Source organism: Lygodium microphyllum, chromosome 20 (assembly GCF_053477565.2).
Source record: "Lygodium microphyllum isolate KBCC chromosome 20, Lygodium_microphyllum_v1.1.10, whole genome shotgun sequence".
NCBI lineage: Eukaryota > Viridiplantae > Streptophyta > Polypodiopsida > Schizaeales > Lygodiaceae > Lygodium > Lygodium microphyllum.
This window is the reverse complement of record NC_141154.1, coordinates 32,232,357-32,249,757: the sequence shown is the minus strand read 5'-3', so window position 1 is coordinate 32,249,757 and position 17,401 is coordinate 32,232,357. Positions and strand designations below refer to the sequence as shown.

Genomic DNA, 17,401 nt, shown 5'->3' with positions numbered 1-17,401 from the left:
GTACGACTTTATCTACCACTTAGACGGAGTATGTTGTAACCATTGAGGCCTGCAAGGAAGCTTTATGGGTTACTCATCTAGTGAAAGACTTAGGCATTTCACAAGAGAGGTGCCTACATTGCACTGTGATAGTCAAAGTACCATTCAATTGGCACAAAACCCTGTCTTTCATGCAAAGGTAGAGCACATTGAGGCCAAATATAACTTCATAAGGGAGGCTTAACGACAAGCACATTGAGCTTGTTAAAATCCATATGGATGATAACCTTGCACATCTTCTCACAAAGAGTTTACCTTCTGAGTGCTCTACACACTGAACAGTGTTGATGAGCATTGAATACTATCTTCACTTTTCTTTTTATACTCCCATAAAGACACATCAGCTTTTAAGTGGGAGGTTGTTGGGATAAAGGTCAATAGCCAATAGCCAAGGGGACACCCCTTCTATAAGTACACACTCAATAGTCATATATAAGTGAAGATAGCAAAGAATAAGAGTATTGTTCATTTTATACCCACAAAACTCTCGTATTCCTCTCTCTCTCTTTTTCGTAAAAGGTAATTGTATTAATTACGAAAAAAAGGTACAAGTTTACATGATTACAAGATACACGATGGCTCTAAGCCATCGAGTTACAAAAGTCATGGCAAAGACGCAGAGAAAATTGCCATATGCCAAGGAAGTAAGTCCTCCCAAGGGAGTAAGTCAGAGTACCGAATGAGATCTAACTACCAATGCAGAAGACCTCTAAGCCTCGCAATATGTCCTGGAACATTAGAGGCCGAATCAAAAAGAAAGGCATTCCGAGTGGTCCAATTGTGCCAACAGCCCTAGTATCTAAGAAAGTGAAACAAGATCTTCATATGCGACTATGCCGATGTGGGGTATTTGGGCCGCACAAAAACCCAATCAAAAGAGCTTAGCGAGAAACCAACCACTGCTCGCCAAACCGCTAACAAGAGTGACCAGATATTCTTAGCGAGAGGGCAAGAAATAAATCGATGACGGGCCAATTCCACACTGGTGTGCAAAAGAAACAATTGCCGTTAGAGATTCGATGCTTGGAAAAGGGGGAAGCAAGAGGAAGACCACCAATCATCACCCTCCAAAGAAAGACCTTGCATTTGAAAGGTGTCTTGTTCAACCAGCCCTCCATCACAGTTGCCTTCCACCAGGACTGAGATTTACGCAATCCCCATACAGTATTAGCTTTAGTAACCAGCCATTGATGGTCTTTAATCAAAAGATGATACACCTGGTTAGCTAAGGCCTTTTCCAAATTCAACCGACCTGCAAGGTCCCAGTCCTGCCAAGGACGATCCAAAGCAAGGGCAAGAAACGGTTGTCTGCTCTGGAGCACTAGCAAAAGTTGTTCCCATAAATCACAATATCCACGAGGGATTCTGAAAAGCCTCCTGGCTGTACGAAACGATATCAACACATTGCGACTGGCAAGGGTGGCATCTGCTGAAGTCAAACCCAAACGTGCCATGCGGTTAAATTTTGGTCTGAGCTCATGTTTGCCATCCCAAGAAAGTAATCGTAAGGCTGCCAACAATTCCAGTTGAAAAGAGTTACTATGTAAGCGGTCCTCCACCGGATGCCACCGAGCCTTCTAGAGGACCAATTTCCAAGAGCATACCAAATGAGCAAGCAGGAATGAGGAAGGACTAGAAAACCGAGAGTCTGCATTAAGAACATGCCACCAGGAGCTCCGAATTTGGGTATTACTATGCACAAGCACGTGATCCTCAAGAAAATAACGGGCTATAACGACCCACAGGTGATGATCTAAGCACATAGCACGAAAAAGAGACCAACGAAGAGCCAGCATATGAGTTTCGGCATCCAAAATAGCCCCACCACCCATGCGTTTGGGGGTACATGCATGCGACCAAGAAATCCATGAAATGCCTGCATGCAAGGAGTCCTTCCATAACATGAAACGAATGTATTGAGTAAGAGCATTCAAAGTAGTAGTAGTCCAAGGCAACAATGGCAAGAAATATGTGAGCATTGGCAACATAATTGTGTGAGCCACTTTGAGGCGAACATGGAAGGGCCAAGCCTGCGACTTCCAATACAGAAACTTGGCTGCCAGTTTCTGTGAAATCCACTCTAGTAGTTGCTTTGGTTGAACATCAACACCCAAAGGGTACCCAAGATGCCTGACAATGGAACCACGGGGAACAACCAATCCCTGCCAGCCCAATGACTGTAAATCTGACTCCGTGCAACTAAGAATGGCTAATTTGAAAGCATTGATATGAAGACCAAACGCCTGACCAAAAAGCGTCCAAACATCTAAAGCTTTGCGAAGATTATCCTTGTCCGCACGCAAAATCATAAAGCTGTCATCAACCAAAGATTGACTAATGAAGTGCTGTCCAAAAGGAAGCGACAATCCAACCAACTGAGTCGAAGCTGCCATAGAAGATAACATCGAAAGAACCGAATGAGTCGCAAGGGCAAAGAAGAGGGGACTCAAAGGGCAACCCTGTCTCACAGAGCGTGCAAGGACAAATGGCTCGGTAACACCGCCATTTAGCATAACTCGCGAAGAAGCCGCAACACTAATGGTGTAGATCAAGCGGGACATCCGAGTATCAAAGCCCATAGTAGACATAAGTTTTGCAATGAAAGACCAGTCTAAATAATCAAAAGCCTTTTCCAGGTCCAATTGAATCAATACCACTTCCTGATTAGAGTGCCTTGCATAGTCAATAGCCATTTGCACATTTAAGATATTATGCAAAATGTTTCGGCCCTTAATGAAACCATATTGAAGAGGATGCACAATGGCCAAAAGATGCTTGTGGAGCCGATCCGCCATCACTTTGGAAAAGATTTTATACATCGAACCCATCAAAGAAATTGGTCTCCAATGTTTCAACATTGACGGCAAAGGAACTTTTGAAAGCAGTTTGATAAGACCTTCTTTCCATGAGGACGGCATGAATCCCGTTTCCCAAACTTACTAGAACATAGTCGTCAATGGTTTCACCAGTTGAGTAGCAAAAACCTCAAAGAATTCATTGGTGAGACCATCCCAACCGGGACTTTTATCCTTGGGCAGGTGTAACAAAGCATCCATAACCTCCGCCTCACAAATATCTGTCTCCAAAGTAGTTTGCATGTCATGTGGAACCTGATTGCGAACCAAATCATAGAAAATTGAACGTGCATGAGTAACTTGGTTAGAAGGTGAAGGAGAAGAACCAAGAAGGTCTAGAAAATAATTCCTGCACATATTCACAATAGTCTGAGGATCAATGACCATTTGACCTTCTGGATCCTGGAGTCTAGTCATATTTTCTCGAGCAGGAGATGCATGTAGAGCTCGAAAGAACTTATGAGTCTGACAAGCACTATCTTGCAAATTCTCAGTCAAATTTTGCAATTTGGCCTACTGATAAGATTTCAATTGAAACTCTTTAATAAGATCAGCCAAACGCATCGCCAGTGGCAGCAGAAATACATCATCTGGAGTGTCCACCAGCAGAGAACGAACCAAAGCCAGTAAGTCCTCCGCTGCTTGTCAACGCCGCCGACAAAGAGAGGCATGATGGATTCCATACTACCGAACAACCCGCTGCACATTAGAGAGTAATCGTTCAAACGAAGCATTGCCCTCAGAGGAGAAGTCCAATAAGAATCTATCAATCAATTGCTGCATATAGCCCTGAAAGATTGAATGCTTCAAATAAGACGAGTTGAAACGCAAAGGGAGTCTATCCAGAAATTGCTTAAAAGGTGTAATGGGTTGTGCAAGCATCTCAAGCTATAGAGGGAAATGGTCCGACAAGGCATATTGCTGCAACACTTTCATTTTGAGCATCTCAGGAAGAAAATCATCATTCTGCATGATGTACATGCGGTCCAACCGCGACCATGTAGTTGCATACTGCGCAGAATGGAAAGTAAACCCTGTAGAAGAAGGGTGTAGCCAAGACCAGAGATCTTGCTTAAGTACGGCAAGAGCAAACGCATTCCACACACGACTTTCCAGAGCGTCCATCACCGAATGCTCTGATGTGGACTGTGAAGAATCAACACACATTAAAATCTCCCATCAAAAAACCCCGTTTGCCAAGTGACAAGGAGGTCTGCAAAGTATTCCAAAGATCCCAGCGGGATAAAGGATCATTCGGAGCATAGAGGCCAAGTAACCATAAGATCTCTCCTTCAAATAAAACTTCAATCACCACAAAACGGCCATGTACATCATTTTTAATAAGAACAGGTTGATATTTCTCATGTACAATCATAAGCACACCAGAATAATGCATGGCATGTGTCCTTGCATAAAACAAGCGAAACCCATGGCAATCCACAACTTTTCCTACTTCACCATGACTCTTGTGCTCAACAGCACACAAGACATCCCATTGATTCTCATGCAATACAGTCCACATGGCATGTTGCTTATGGCGAGAACAAATGTCTCGCACATTCCACGTGGCTATCTTCATGTGTATTCAAAAAAGAAAATCAGGTACAAGACACAACTTGCCTCAATTTAACCTTTTCAGCTAGAATGTCAAGAACTCTCTCATCCAAAAAATCAGCTAACACGGCAAAAGAGTTCTGACGGCCAGATTTGGAGGTAGACAGTATATCCACTGGCTTGGGGATGGAACGGAGACAACGACGATCCCATGGGGTAATCACATTACCTCTAGTATCAAAAGCCAACTTAGCAGGTGGACCCTTTGGACCGTCCATATATACTTTCCTAGTAGGGTGATTATGGGAAGCAGAAGAAACCATAGCATGAGCAGTATGCTCTGAAGACAACATTTCTTTCCTGCGCATATAAGTGCGCATGGAATCTTGTGAAGTAGTAGGCACAGTATCCGCCATGCCAGCATCAAACCTTTTACCTTTTTTTGCACATACATCTACCCAGTCATTGCCACGGGAATCCAAACCCGAAACATATTGTTTACCTTTATCCAAAACTTTAGGTGGCTGGGTTGCATCTGTGAGAGTGCGCAACGGAAGAACACGAACACAGAGGAGGAGAGAGAGACAGCAGAAAATGAAGGAAGAAAATCTGCACTGACTGTAATGAATGCTGAATACAAAACTGTGGACTGATCAGCCCCTGCACGCAGCCCGAAGCGTCAGTGAGGGCACCAGATAAGGCTGATGATGATGGCAGCACCGAAGACGGAGGAAGATGACGGAGTCGGAGTGTGCACCTGCCAAGGAAGGAGGGAAGATGATAATACAACTGACTGGCAAGTGGGAAATGGCTATAAATAGCCAAAAAACCCACAAAATGGCCGACCTGAAATTTGAGGCCATAAATATGTCCGACCAGCATTTAATGCTGATCTAACCAGCATTTAATGCTGGTAAAAATGCCAGGAATGCTCAGAAAAATCCCGGAAAGGGTGGACAACGTCCGGCAAGTGAGACAGGCTGATGAATGCAGAAACTGCCCCAGGAAATGCACATCTGAGTGCTCTAGAATGAGCTACCTCCTCCGTCAAAACAAGTGATAGACAAGTCAGAGCTCCTAATGTCCTCGTCTGACTCAGACTGAGGCTCACAGGCAGGAGATGACAAGGCATGACAAACATGACTGCTAACACCCCCTCTCAGATCCTGGATGTGGCTGAAGGCCGAAGAAGAAATGGATCCGAGGATGGCAAGAGGAATGCCAATGTCGATGAAGTCCGTCGATGTAGATTATTGCTGAAGGAGCTCCTCACGATCCTGGGAATCCCCCTCTAAAACACTAGGGGCGAGGGAATCCACAGCCGCATCACCGAGATCGTCCCCCTCTGAAAGGGATGGGGGGTACGAGGGAACCACCGGAGGAGAAGGTGGGGGATGGGAAGGAACCTGTGGAATAGAAGGTGCACAAGCGGGAACGGGTGTAGCAAAAGACTGCCTCGGAGGACCCTGCATCAAAGAAGGGGAATGGAGCCTGTAAAGCCCGCTCTCCTGCCAACCTGTAGATAAGACAACTCCTGTAAAAGAATCCTCAATAACAACGACATGCTCGGTGAAGATCACTCGTGTGCCAAGCCTCGTAAGGCCATAAACTGAGAGGAGGGGAAGGCCCAAATTCGGAACATGTAGGGCCTGTGAAAAGGAGCTCGAAGGTCGGTCGGTAAACAAAGGCAATGTGCCAACACCACTAATAGGCACCAATAAAATGTCACCAACAGTGACTGAACCCTCTGATGGACGGAGATCCTGTAACAAATCACCTCGGGGAGTCATATGACTCGAAGCACCACTGTCCACTAACCAAGGCTGCGCAGAAGACACTGCAGCCACGGAAGAAGGATCCTCCTCCAAAGCATGGATATGAAGGAACACTGACTCATGGGTAACAGCTGGTGTAGAGGTAGAAGAAGACTCCGATGTAGATCCACCCTTCGCTCCCGGACGAAGGTGAGGGTACTTCTTCCAACATTTCTCCTCTGGATGTGTCCCTTTCCCACAATGTGGGCACTTCGGTCTCTCTGAATCTGAGTCAGAGCCTGAAGAACTGTCCTTCTGCTTAGCCTTTGACTTCGTCTTCTTCTTCTTCTGTCCTCCCGAACCTGCAACAAAGGCTCTAGTGGAGTCGGATCCACTAGCACTGACCTCTCTGAGTCGCTCGTCATGCTCCAAGACAAGCGGGGATAGCTCCTCCCATAGAAGCTTCTCACGGGTCCTCGATGTAAGAAGGCTGGTGTAGAAGACATCAAACCGAGGCGATGGCAGCTGAGTCAAAAGAATCATAGCCATGTCTTCAGAAGATATCGTCCGACCGAGGGATGCAAGCTCATCCCTCATATCCTGTAATCTGTTGATGTGGTCCTTCATGGAAGGACTATCATCAATAGCGAGCATCCGCAACTTCTTTTCAAGAGATATCCGGTGGGCAAACGTCTTCTGTTGATAGAGAGACGCGAGCTTTCTCCACACGTCCGCTGCAGTCTTCAACCTGTGAACATGAACAAGGACAGAATCCTGCAAACTCAGAAAGAGGAAAGATTTGGCTCTAGAATTAAGCCGATCCCATAAGGCTGCACGATCCATAGATGTCCCATCTGTGGGATCCACCTGAGGCCGGGGAATAGGAACAGAAACAAGCTCCCAAAGATCGAAGGAGTCCAAGATACACGCCACCTTGCAGGACCATAGAGAAAAGTTGGAGCCATCCAACCGGTCCTCTTTGGGTAGCTGAGGAAGTACGGGTACCTGTACAGGGGGTACCAAAGGCTGCATCTTCGGCCCACTGGAAGGGGATCGCCGAGATACATGAATAGAAGGGGGACGGGAAAGAGGAATAGACCCCGTATGACGATCCTCGCGATAGAAATCACGCCTCCGTTCAGATGAATGTCGAGACAAAAGCTCATCATCTGAGCCATCAAAACCTGTAGACTGATGAGAAGACATCTTCCAATCTGCAAACACCAACCACCAAACTCCAGGAAATCAGGTCGCCTAGCACCAGAAGGTGAAAACGCAGCTGTGTAGGGCACAAAATCCGGAGGGAAAGTTGCCAGGCACCAAAACGCAGCCCAGAAAAGAAGCGCCAGCTGGAGATGAGCCGCCAGGAGGGAATACGACCACCTTGGATGCAAAACGCAGCCTGTAGTGGAGTCGCCCAGCTGAAGAGAAGGCCGCCCAGCTGAAAACGCAAGGAGACAGGGCTGGTTGATGACGTGGCAGCCTCTGGAAGGGGCTGATGCAGCAAACGCAAATATTCAGACCATCTATGCAGCAAACGCAAATATTCAGACCACCTGGAGGGGCCGCCTGGCTGTTGGAGAGAAGGGGGGCAGCAACAGATGATAGGTGTGGTCTCTCTCCAGTCGATGAAGACCTCCGTGCTCTCAGTTTGGCGATGATACCATGTGAGAGTGCGCAACGGAAGAACACGAACACAGAGGAGGAGAGAGAGACAGCAGAAAATGAAGGAAGAAAATCTGCACTGACTGTAATGAATGCTGAATACAAAACTGTGGACTGATCAGCCCCTGCACGCAGCCCGAAGCGTCAGTGAGGGCACCAGATAAGGCTGATGATGACGGCAGCACCAAAGACGGAGGAAGATGACGGAGTCGGAGTGTGCACCTGCCAAGGAAGGAGGGAAGATGATAATACAACTGACTGGCAAGTGGGAAATGGCTATAAATAGCCAAAAAACCCACAAAATGGCCGACCTGAAATTTGAGGCCATAAATATGTCCGACCAGCATTTAATGCTGATCTGACCAGCATTTAATGCTGGTAAAAATGCCAGGAATGCTCAGAAAAATCCCGGAAAGGGTGGACAATGTCCGGCAAGTGAGGCAGGCTGATGAATGCAGAAACTGCCCTAGGAAATGCACATCTGAGTGCTCTAGAATGAGCTACCTCCTCCGTCAAAACAAGTGATAGACAAGTCAGAGCTCCTAATGTCCTCGTCTGACTCAGACTGAGGCTCACAGGCAGGAGATGACAAGGCATGACAAACATGACTGCTAACAGCATCCTGCGACGGAGCATCAAGCACCATATCTTCCATGGGCAACACAACATGCTCATCATCTGAAGTCGGTTGCTTCTCTGGGTATTCGGCCATAAAATGCCCCAATTTTCCACACGAAAAGCAATGCCCTGCAAAGTTACCCCATTTCACACGAAAGTGCAAAGGATGCATGCCAGAGCAATTAAGACGTAACCAAGTAGGCCTTGTCCTAGCAATGTCCCATAACCTACACAAACGGTTACGATTCATGGCCCTGAGACTCGAGGGGACAAAAATAGTGCCCACCACGGCCATGGCATCCTTTAACAGTGGCCAATAGATAGCCGGACAATTTTCCACTTCAGCCCACACCAGGCATTCATGCTAAAGTAGGCGCTGAAAATCTGCCATTGGGCGCCATGGCACAACATGGACCAAACGGCGATTAAAGAACAATGGCAGTTTAAACAAGAGATCAGCACGATGCTTCTCAGATTTCAACAGCACCTCATAAAAGCCTCGAGGCCCAACAAAAATCTCTTCAACGCACTCCCCTTGTAGCAGACTGTGCAGCCACTGGCGAATACGGGAAAGCACTGGGATCCTACCAGTGAAGAAGAGTATAACAGCACGTTCATAAAACACTGAAAATGAGTGCAATATATTTTTCGGATCCACAGTGGCTTCCAAAACATCTTTAGTTCCAGAGTCAGAAAACGCTTCATGATTATGTTGAACATAATCGCCAAGCAGAGTGTTGGCAAACTCCAGCAAATGCTCCCAATCAACATCCTGAGCATCCACAGAATCAGAGGCAACTTGAGCATAAGAACGTTCCTGATGATCCATTCTCTCTTCCGAAGTATGCTTGGTGCGTTTGCCCGCAGGCTAGAAGTCAGGACCAGGGGGCATCTCCTCTGTGCAAGGAACCATATCCTCTGGTTCCTCTGTATCAGAATCCGAACCAAGAGCTGCCATTGTTTGGTCTATAAAAGCCATATCCAGACCAGCCATGTTGGATCACTACTTGTGCCGGTCAGAAGCCGAGCCAGGAGATCACGAGAGGCAAAAACGGCGCAGGCCTTTCTCTCTCTCTCTCGGGCAGAACGGACCCTGCACTGGACCTTGCTCGCTCACGCTCTCTCTCTCACTGTGTGGCAACGTGTAGGGGCAGATGATGTGTGGGTTTGTTGTCAATTCGTGGCACAATAGGCAGGGCGTCAATGTTTGCTTGTTCGTGGCAAGTCATCAGGGTCTAGAAGCAAGTCATCAGTGTCTACACGCATGTCGTCAGTGTCTGCCAATTTTGTGGTAGGTCGCCTGTCTTCAGGTTTTGTGGTTCTGCAGGTCGTCAGACTGAAGACAAGGCAATTTGCAGGTCAGGCGATCTGCCCCAAGTCAGCAAGAACAGGGTAGGGCGCTGCAAGTCAGAGACGCAAGGTGCAGCCCCCCGGGTCTGCATGACCTTAGGGATGTGACGAGGCACAAGAAGGTCAATGTCCGGCAGGCAGACGGCTGGGTCTGAACATGGCAATGGTTGATTGGATGCAGGCAACCAATTCTCCGCACGCGATCACAGAGACGGAACCCCTCTCTCTCTCTCTCTCTCTCTCTCTCTCTCTCTCTCTCCTCTTGCAGTCCATAGCTTCTACCTCGTATCTCACCATTGCTTCCCTCTCATGTTATGACTCACAGCAAAGAAGATATGCCAACAAAGAAAACCATTGAATAACAATATTGACAACAAAAGCAGAGGATACACTTAACCATTTTAGTTCTAACAGTCTCAACACTACTCTCATTTACTCTTCATTCATCTGTTCTAGACAATACATGCACTCCGTCAACCTAGCAAGCATTGTGATAGGTGGACAGGGTTTCACCAATGCCTTACACAAATACAAATTGAGAATGCAGCCACTGTTGTTGTGTTAGTAGCTGCTGCTGTGAGATGAGGGAGGTGCTAACCATGTAAGCAACTGCAGCAATCCACACATCAAGACACAAAGGATAGGTGAGGGATTGCAGCCATTCCATATGCCACAGCATATGTAAACAACAACCCTTTACAAAACAAAATGTCAGCAAATGGAAAGACCACATATGACCTGCAGCCACATCTGCACAGCAGCATAAGCATCAGGGTTCGTCTCTAAGAATGAAACTATTCTCACTGTTCTGTATGCTTTGACTTGTCACATTGGAAAACTTCACATTTGCTTCACCAGATATTTGCATCCTTTCACCTTTTCATCTTGAATGAGGCACTTTTTTTTACCATAGCTTAAGCATTATGTGATCCTTTTATCAGTCAGTTGCCTTGTAAGAGAGAAACTGATATTGACAATATTTGATTGGTCAATGAAAAGAGAGCAACTAAGCCTCACTTCATTAAGCATGAAATGATCAAGGCCATAAGAGAGCAAGTAATACATAGAATTCAGCTCAAACAATCCTGTTTTTTGAGAAAAACAGCGAGAGAACTCAACCTACTTCTATCAAGCAAGGAAATGAGAGCCACTGAATCTCTACTTTTCAACTCTCAGTGCTACACTGTCGGACAGCACCAGGCTTTAGCAATATGTTTCCACATGTGTAGAAGCCAAAATCTATGGAAGATAAGCATGGAATACAGGAGCATCTCCATTTTAAAGCAGAATGTAATTTGTCCGTTTCATGGCAAAACGCATCTAATGTCCATGTGTGCGTGAGAGAGAGAGAGAGAGAAAGAGAGGGAGGGAGAAGAATCAGGAAACAGATACCTGGTCCTTCTCGATGGCTAGCGAGCTTCCAGGAGCAACAATGGTGCAAATAGGCAACATCCCTGGCGCACGCTTGCTGGCTCTCTGCCTCTCTCTCTCTCGATTTTACTGGTGGAAGAATTTCCAAATTTTCAAAGTTCGGGTCCACCACGGTTCTGTCCTAGAATTGTATCAGCGTTTTGATCAGCCATAAGGCGTCACTCAATGTTGCATGGGAACTGAGGTTCAATTGTTTTTCTCCAATATGCAAGCATTGCATTATGATCTTGGTTCTTCTTATCTCTCCAAATTGGAAGGGATTGGTTGGCCACACAAGGAAAGCCTTATCTTGGCCATGCACTAAAGTCCTTTGCTCTCCCTAGAGGTTGTCTTAGGCAATGTGTTGTTTGGAACTTTTCCCAATCTTCCTATTTGGTTGGATGACGAGGTCGCTAAGCTTTCTCTTTCATTTGGTCGGGTGCTTTATATCTTAGTTGTTACTACTCCTTTTGGCCCACTTAAACCAAATCGCAAGGTTTACATATTATGGGATAGGAGAAAGGAGGTGTTAGAATATCTGGAGGTTGTAGGTCATGGAGGCTTTGAGATTGTTCTACAATGTGCTTGGCTCCTTCCCAGATTCTTGCTATGATTGGAGCAAAGAGAACAATTTACAAAAGATTGTTCCAAGAAAGGAGAGGATTCCATAGATGAAACCAAAGCAGGGGAGAAACAGTCACTAAAGAAAAAGAAAGTTGAGAAATGACAAAAAATAATATGAAAACAGAGAAAAAGGTCAAGTCAAAGAGAATTGAGGCGGCAAAAGGTCCTCGCAAACCTCAAGGCAAGCCCCCTCAAAAGGAAAAAACTAGCTCTAAGACAAAGGTGAAAGACAAATAGAACATCAACCCTAGGGCAACTAGACAAAAGGATAAATGGCACTAGTGGACAAGAACCACTATGTGGTAGTTACAAGTAGGAAGGAGCTTTTTGAAGGCGTGGCATATTAGAATGAATAGTGTCTCAAGTAAGATCAAGTTTGCCTCCTAAAATGTCAGGGGGATTTGTTCCCAAAAGAGGAAGTGGGTTATGCATGCATTAATTAGAAAGAGGAAACTCAATGCAATAGCACTCTAATTGATTAAGCTAGGAGATGATGAAGATAGGCAAGTTACTACGCATGGTTATAACTCAATAGCTCAAGGTTGTATGAGGGAAAAAGGAGGGTCCATGCTCATTGCTCGAGGTGAGTTGAGTACTAAATTATCGAGTTTGGGGAGATTCTCAAAGTACGATTTTGGTTGTCTAGATTATGATTGTGGAAAAATAAATGATACTAATATCAATAAATGTAGCAAACATCTCAATACAAAGAGCTAATCAATGGAAATGCTAGGGCAGAAGTTTAATGGAAAACCTACATTACTTGCCAGTGATAAGAACATGATAGTAAGTGAAACTTACAGATCACATGGTCGTAGGGGAATGACTAAGTTAGAGAGGGAAACGTCTCAACACAAAGAGCTAATCAATGGAAGTGCCTAGGGCAGAAGTTCAATGGAAAACCTATGCTACTTGCCAGTGATAAGAACATCATAGTAAGTGAAACTTATAGATCGCATGGTCGTAGGGGAATGACTAAGTTAGAGAGGGACTAGCGGATCAACTATACATGGCACATGATCTGGAAGATGTGGTAAATGTAGTCTCCAATAAGAGAGCCAAATGCTAGCAATTTTTTTGTAGTAGATGACATGATTGGATTTGACTAGTTACCTATCCAATTAACGTTTCGAATGCTTGAAGCCAAGAGAGTACAAGAGGGCTCCCCTCTTTTTAAGCTCAATGTGACCTTTCCAATGGACCGTCAATGCCTAATGAAGTATAAGAATCAGTTTCAATCGTCAAAAGTGAAGAGGGATAATCCAACTACAACATGGATCTACTACAACAAGGCTATAATTGAAGAAGCCAAAAGACATGGAAGAGCTCTTACATTCAAGAGGAGAAGAGCTATGGATAATGTTGCCAAAATTAGGAGTAATTTATTACTCGCTCTTGTTACCTCTCTTAACGATCCTCATCTTTTTGTATTTCTATAGGAGTGTGGAACTTATCTTAAGAAGAATGAGATTTCTAGAGTTTAAGCTACTAAACTGCAACTGAAGGCAGGATGGAAAGTGAAAAGGAATCTGTCATCAGGCTTTTTCTTCAAGGAACTAGATAATAAGGACAAATGAGAGCCGATAGGCTGCATAGAAGATGATGAGGAAGCCAAGCATGCGACCACCAAGAATATCCTTAGAGCTTTCCACAAGCACTTAGCAAATATTGCCTTCAGTTTGCAGCTTAGTAGCTTAAACTCTAGAAATCTCATTTTTCTTAAGATAAGTTCCACACTCCTATAGGAATACAAAAAGATGAGGATTATCAAGAGAGGTAACAAGAGCGAGTAATAAATGACTCCTAATTCTTGCAACATTATCCATAGCTCATCTCCTCTTGAATGTAAGAGCTCTTCCATGTCTTTTGGCTTCTTCAATTATAGCCTTGTTGTAGTAGATCCATATTGTAGTTACATCATCCCCCTCCACTTTTTACGATTAGACCACGTTCTTATACTTCATTAGGCATAGATGTCCATTGAAAGGTCACATTGAGCTTAAAAAGAGGGGAGCCCTCTTGTACACTCTTGGCTTCAAGCATTCGAAACATTAATTGGATAGGTAACTAGTCAAATCCAACCATGTCATCTAATACAAAAAAATTACTAGCATTTGGCTCTCTTATTGGAGACTACATTTACCACATCTTCCAGATCATGTGCCATGCATAGTTGATCCACTAGTCTCTCTCTAACTTAGTTATTCCCTTACGACCATACGATTTATGAGCTTCACTTACTATCATGTTCTTATCATTGGCAAGTAAAGTAGGTTTTCCATTGAACTTCTACCCTAGGCACTTCCATTGATTAGCTCTTTGTGTTGAGACGTTTGCTACATATATTGATATTAGTATCATTTATTTTTCCACAATCATAATCTAAACAATCAAAATCATACCTTAAGAATCTCCCCAAACTCGATAATTTAGTACTCAACTCACCTCGAGCAATGAGCATGGACCCTCCTTTTTCCCTCATACAACCTTGAGCTATTGAGTTATAACCATGCGTAGCAACTTGCCTATCTTCATCATCTCCTAGCTTAATCAATTAGAGTGCTATTGCATTGAGTTTCCTCTTTCTAATTAATGCATGCATAACCCACTTCCTCTTTTGGGAACAAATTCCCCAGACATTCTAGGAGGCAAACTTGATCTTACTTAAGACTCTATTCATTCTAATATGCCATGCCTTCAAAAATCTCCTCCCTACTTGTAACTACCGCATAGAGAATCTTGTCCACTAGTGCCATTTATTCTTTTGTCTAGTTGCCCTAGGGTTAATGTTCTATTTGTCTTTCACCTTTGTCTTAGAGCTAGTTGCTTCCTTTTGAGGGGGCTTGCCTTTAGGTTTGCGAGGACCTTTTGTCACCTCAATTCTCTTTGACTTGACATTTTCCTATGTTTCCATATTATTTTTTGTCCTTTCTTAACTTGTTTTTTCTTTAGGGACTCTTTTTCCCCCGCTTTGGTTTCATCCATGGAATCCTCTCCTTTCTTGGAACAATCTTTTGTAAATTGTTCTCCTTGCTCCGATCATAGCAAGAATCCGGGAAGGAGCCAGCACACTGTAGAACAATCTCAAAGCCTCCATGACCTACAACCTCCAGATATTCTAACACCTCTTTCTTCCTATTCCATAATATGTAGACCTTGCAATTTGGTTTAAGTGGGCCAAAAAGAGTTTTCCTTCCTACTATCTCTCTTTTAAATGTCCCTAGTGTGAGGTTGTATATAGAGGAATGCTCACAGAGGTAAAAAGAAGAAATTTCAAACTCAACAAAGACTTAAAGGCTAGAAAATAATCACCGGTTGACTTTAATCAATGCAACACATGCAGTGCGGCTCATCCATAGCTTATCACATGACCCTATTCCTACCCAGTGTAACTTCTTTAAATATCCTCAACTACCTCATACAAACAAATGCATGAATCCCTTGTATAAACCTCGAGTGAGTTTACACTTCTTTGAATATCCTCAACTACCTCAAACAAACAGATGCATGAATCCCTTGAATAAACCTTGAGTGAGTGCCTTACCTCTACAAGTGCTGGATCAGGCTCTAGTTGGCTCTACTCCTAGCATGTCTTCCTCTCATGTAGCGATTCCTTCCACTTGCTCGGCGGCTCCTCTTTCTTCTCAGCTGCTCCTCCTCTCTCCCAGGAGCGTTGCAGGTATGGCAGCCCTTCCCTTGCAGTGGCTTTCTTGTTGTGGTGGATAGAACAAGAGGGGATGAGAGAGAAGGATAGGTATAATAGGGACACCAGTGTGCAAAAGAAGATGATGCTGTTGCTGACCTTGTTGTTATGACCGAGACGAGTACAGAAAGGATGTTGATATCGGAATCGAGGCAGATGACAGCGCACAGACAATTTTGGACAACAGAAAGGAAACGTGGAACCTATTGTTGATGCCCGAAGCAACTTATGGATAGCAACAGGAAATGTGGCCTGTTTGCTAATCTATTGTTGATGCCCGAAGCAACTTATGGATAGCAACAGGAAATGTGGCCTATTTGGTGAGATTTGTTCCCCTTGCAGTTGTTGATGGAGATTAAGATGAAGATGCTGTTCACGACGACTAGCAACAATAATTGCTACAAGGCGTGCTGCCTGTCCTGATGACTCCCATACCGGTCAATATACCCAAGATGATGCTCCAAATGCCAATGATGCTACGTATGATGCCGCCTATGCTATTGAGAATGTCGCCTGTGTTGTTTTGCTGATGGTCAAGACGTCGTTTCTGTTGGAGATGCCGCCGATTATGTTGTTGCAGCCGGCTGAAGCTTTTGTTGATGCTCGTGACGTCGATTATGCAACCATCGATGCTATTACTGCTACAGCAGTCGATGCTATTGATGATGCCAAAGACCTCGTTTTGCTGTTGATGATCGTAGGGATGCTAGTCGTGATGCAAACTATTGCTGCATCACGTACTGGTCGTGATGGCGACGGTACTGTTGCTAATACACAGATACAGCAGGGCACGATTGTGCAGTAGCGGTAGGGGAGGTCAGAGGATGAGGTTAGGTCATGATGAGAAGGCGGGGGGAAGATGAGCCAAAGAGAGCCAAAGATGGCAATAGCATTAGCACGTGAGCTACGGCCTTTTTTTCCCTCCTTTTGTTTTTGTTTTTTGAGCCGGGTGCCTAAGCAGACTCAAAGGCGGAACCCTGTGCCACTAGCTTATGATTTCGCTACTTCTTTCAGAACCAAAGTTCTTGGAAGACTCCTCTCAATGAGTGGAGTGTGGATAGGCACTTAGCACCCCGGTGAGGGGTCCAGGTAGTGCTAGACTCTCACCGGCTAAAACTGCCGATCCTGGCGGGTTCCCTCAAAGGGATGCCATACCCCAAGGTTGGGTGTCGTCTTCTGCTTTTCCTTATCTTTCTCCCCCGTAAAATTCACATTAATAAAGCAAAGCAAAGCAAGGCCCTCATTCCCATGTCTCCTCTTCCCTTCTCCTTTGATCTCTCCAACTTATTCCTCTGTCCTTCCCATAAGATCGAGCATACTCACTTCAAGATGTGTGTGACTCCTTTTCATTATTGAATTTACTCTAATGAAATCTTATTTCATGTTCCAATCTTACATGCTGCAAGCGTCCAATCATTTCCTTCGTGTTTCTACATTTCAAAAAAAAATTGAATATTATATGCTTACCACATATCAAGTACACAACCAATCACACAAATATCATACTTCAATAACAAAACTAAAATCCAAGCATTTGTTATGTCAATAATGAACGAGACAAAAACCATCTATTCATGTGCATTTCAAAGTGGCACATGCATACCCCTTCTAATCCACAAAGTGAAGCATGCAAGCTACTTCATGGCTAAAGTATTTAGGTCCCAAGAATGGAATCAAAATGTTACACTACCTGAGATCAATAACACAACTTTGGACACCCTTATATTTGTTCAAGAGACTCAACCATAAAGCGCGATGGCTATCTCTCACCTAGCCGCTCGCAAGTGTCACGAATATGAAGATCCGCTCGTAGTGAGCTTGCATGGCCT

The 17,401-nt window shown here is 44.6% G+C and overlaps 1 protein-coding gene across 6 annotated transcripts in view; it reads right to left on the bottom strand.

The window, feature by feature from the left end:
• Positions 1-16,451, bottom strand: part of LOC148018814 (uncharacterized) — an 81,153-nt gene extending 64,702 nt beyond the window's left edge. For 2 of the 6 annotated variants that reach the window (XM_087701166.1, XM_087701172.1), the window contains exon 1: positions 15,414-15,996. The gene's annotated coding sequence lies outside the window, so the exon portion shown is untranslated. The other 4 variants (XM_087701167.1, XM_087701171.1, XM_087701169.1 and 1 more) reach the window with 4 other exon arrangements.
• Between the last annotated feature and the right edge of the window lie 950 nt (positions 16,452-17,401).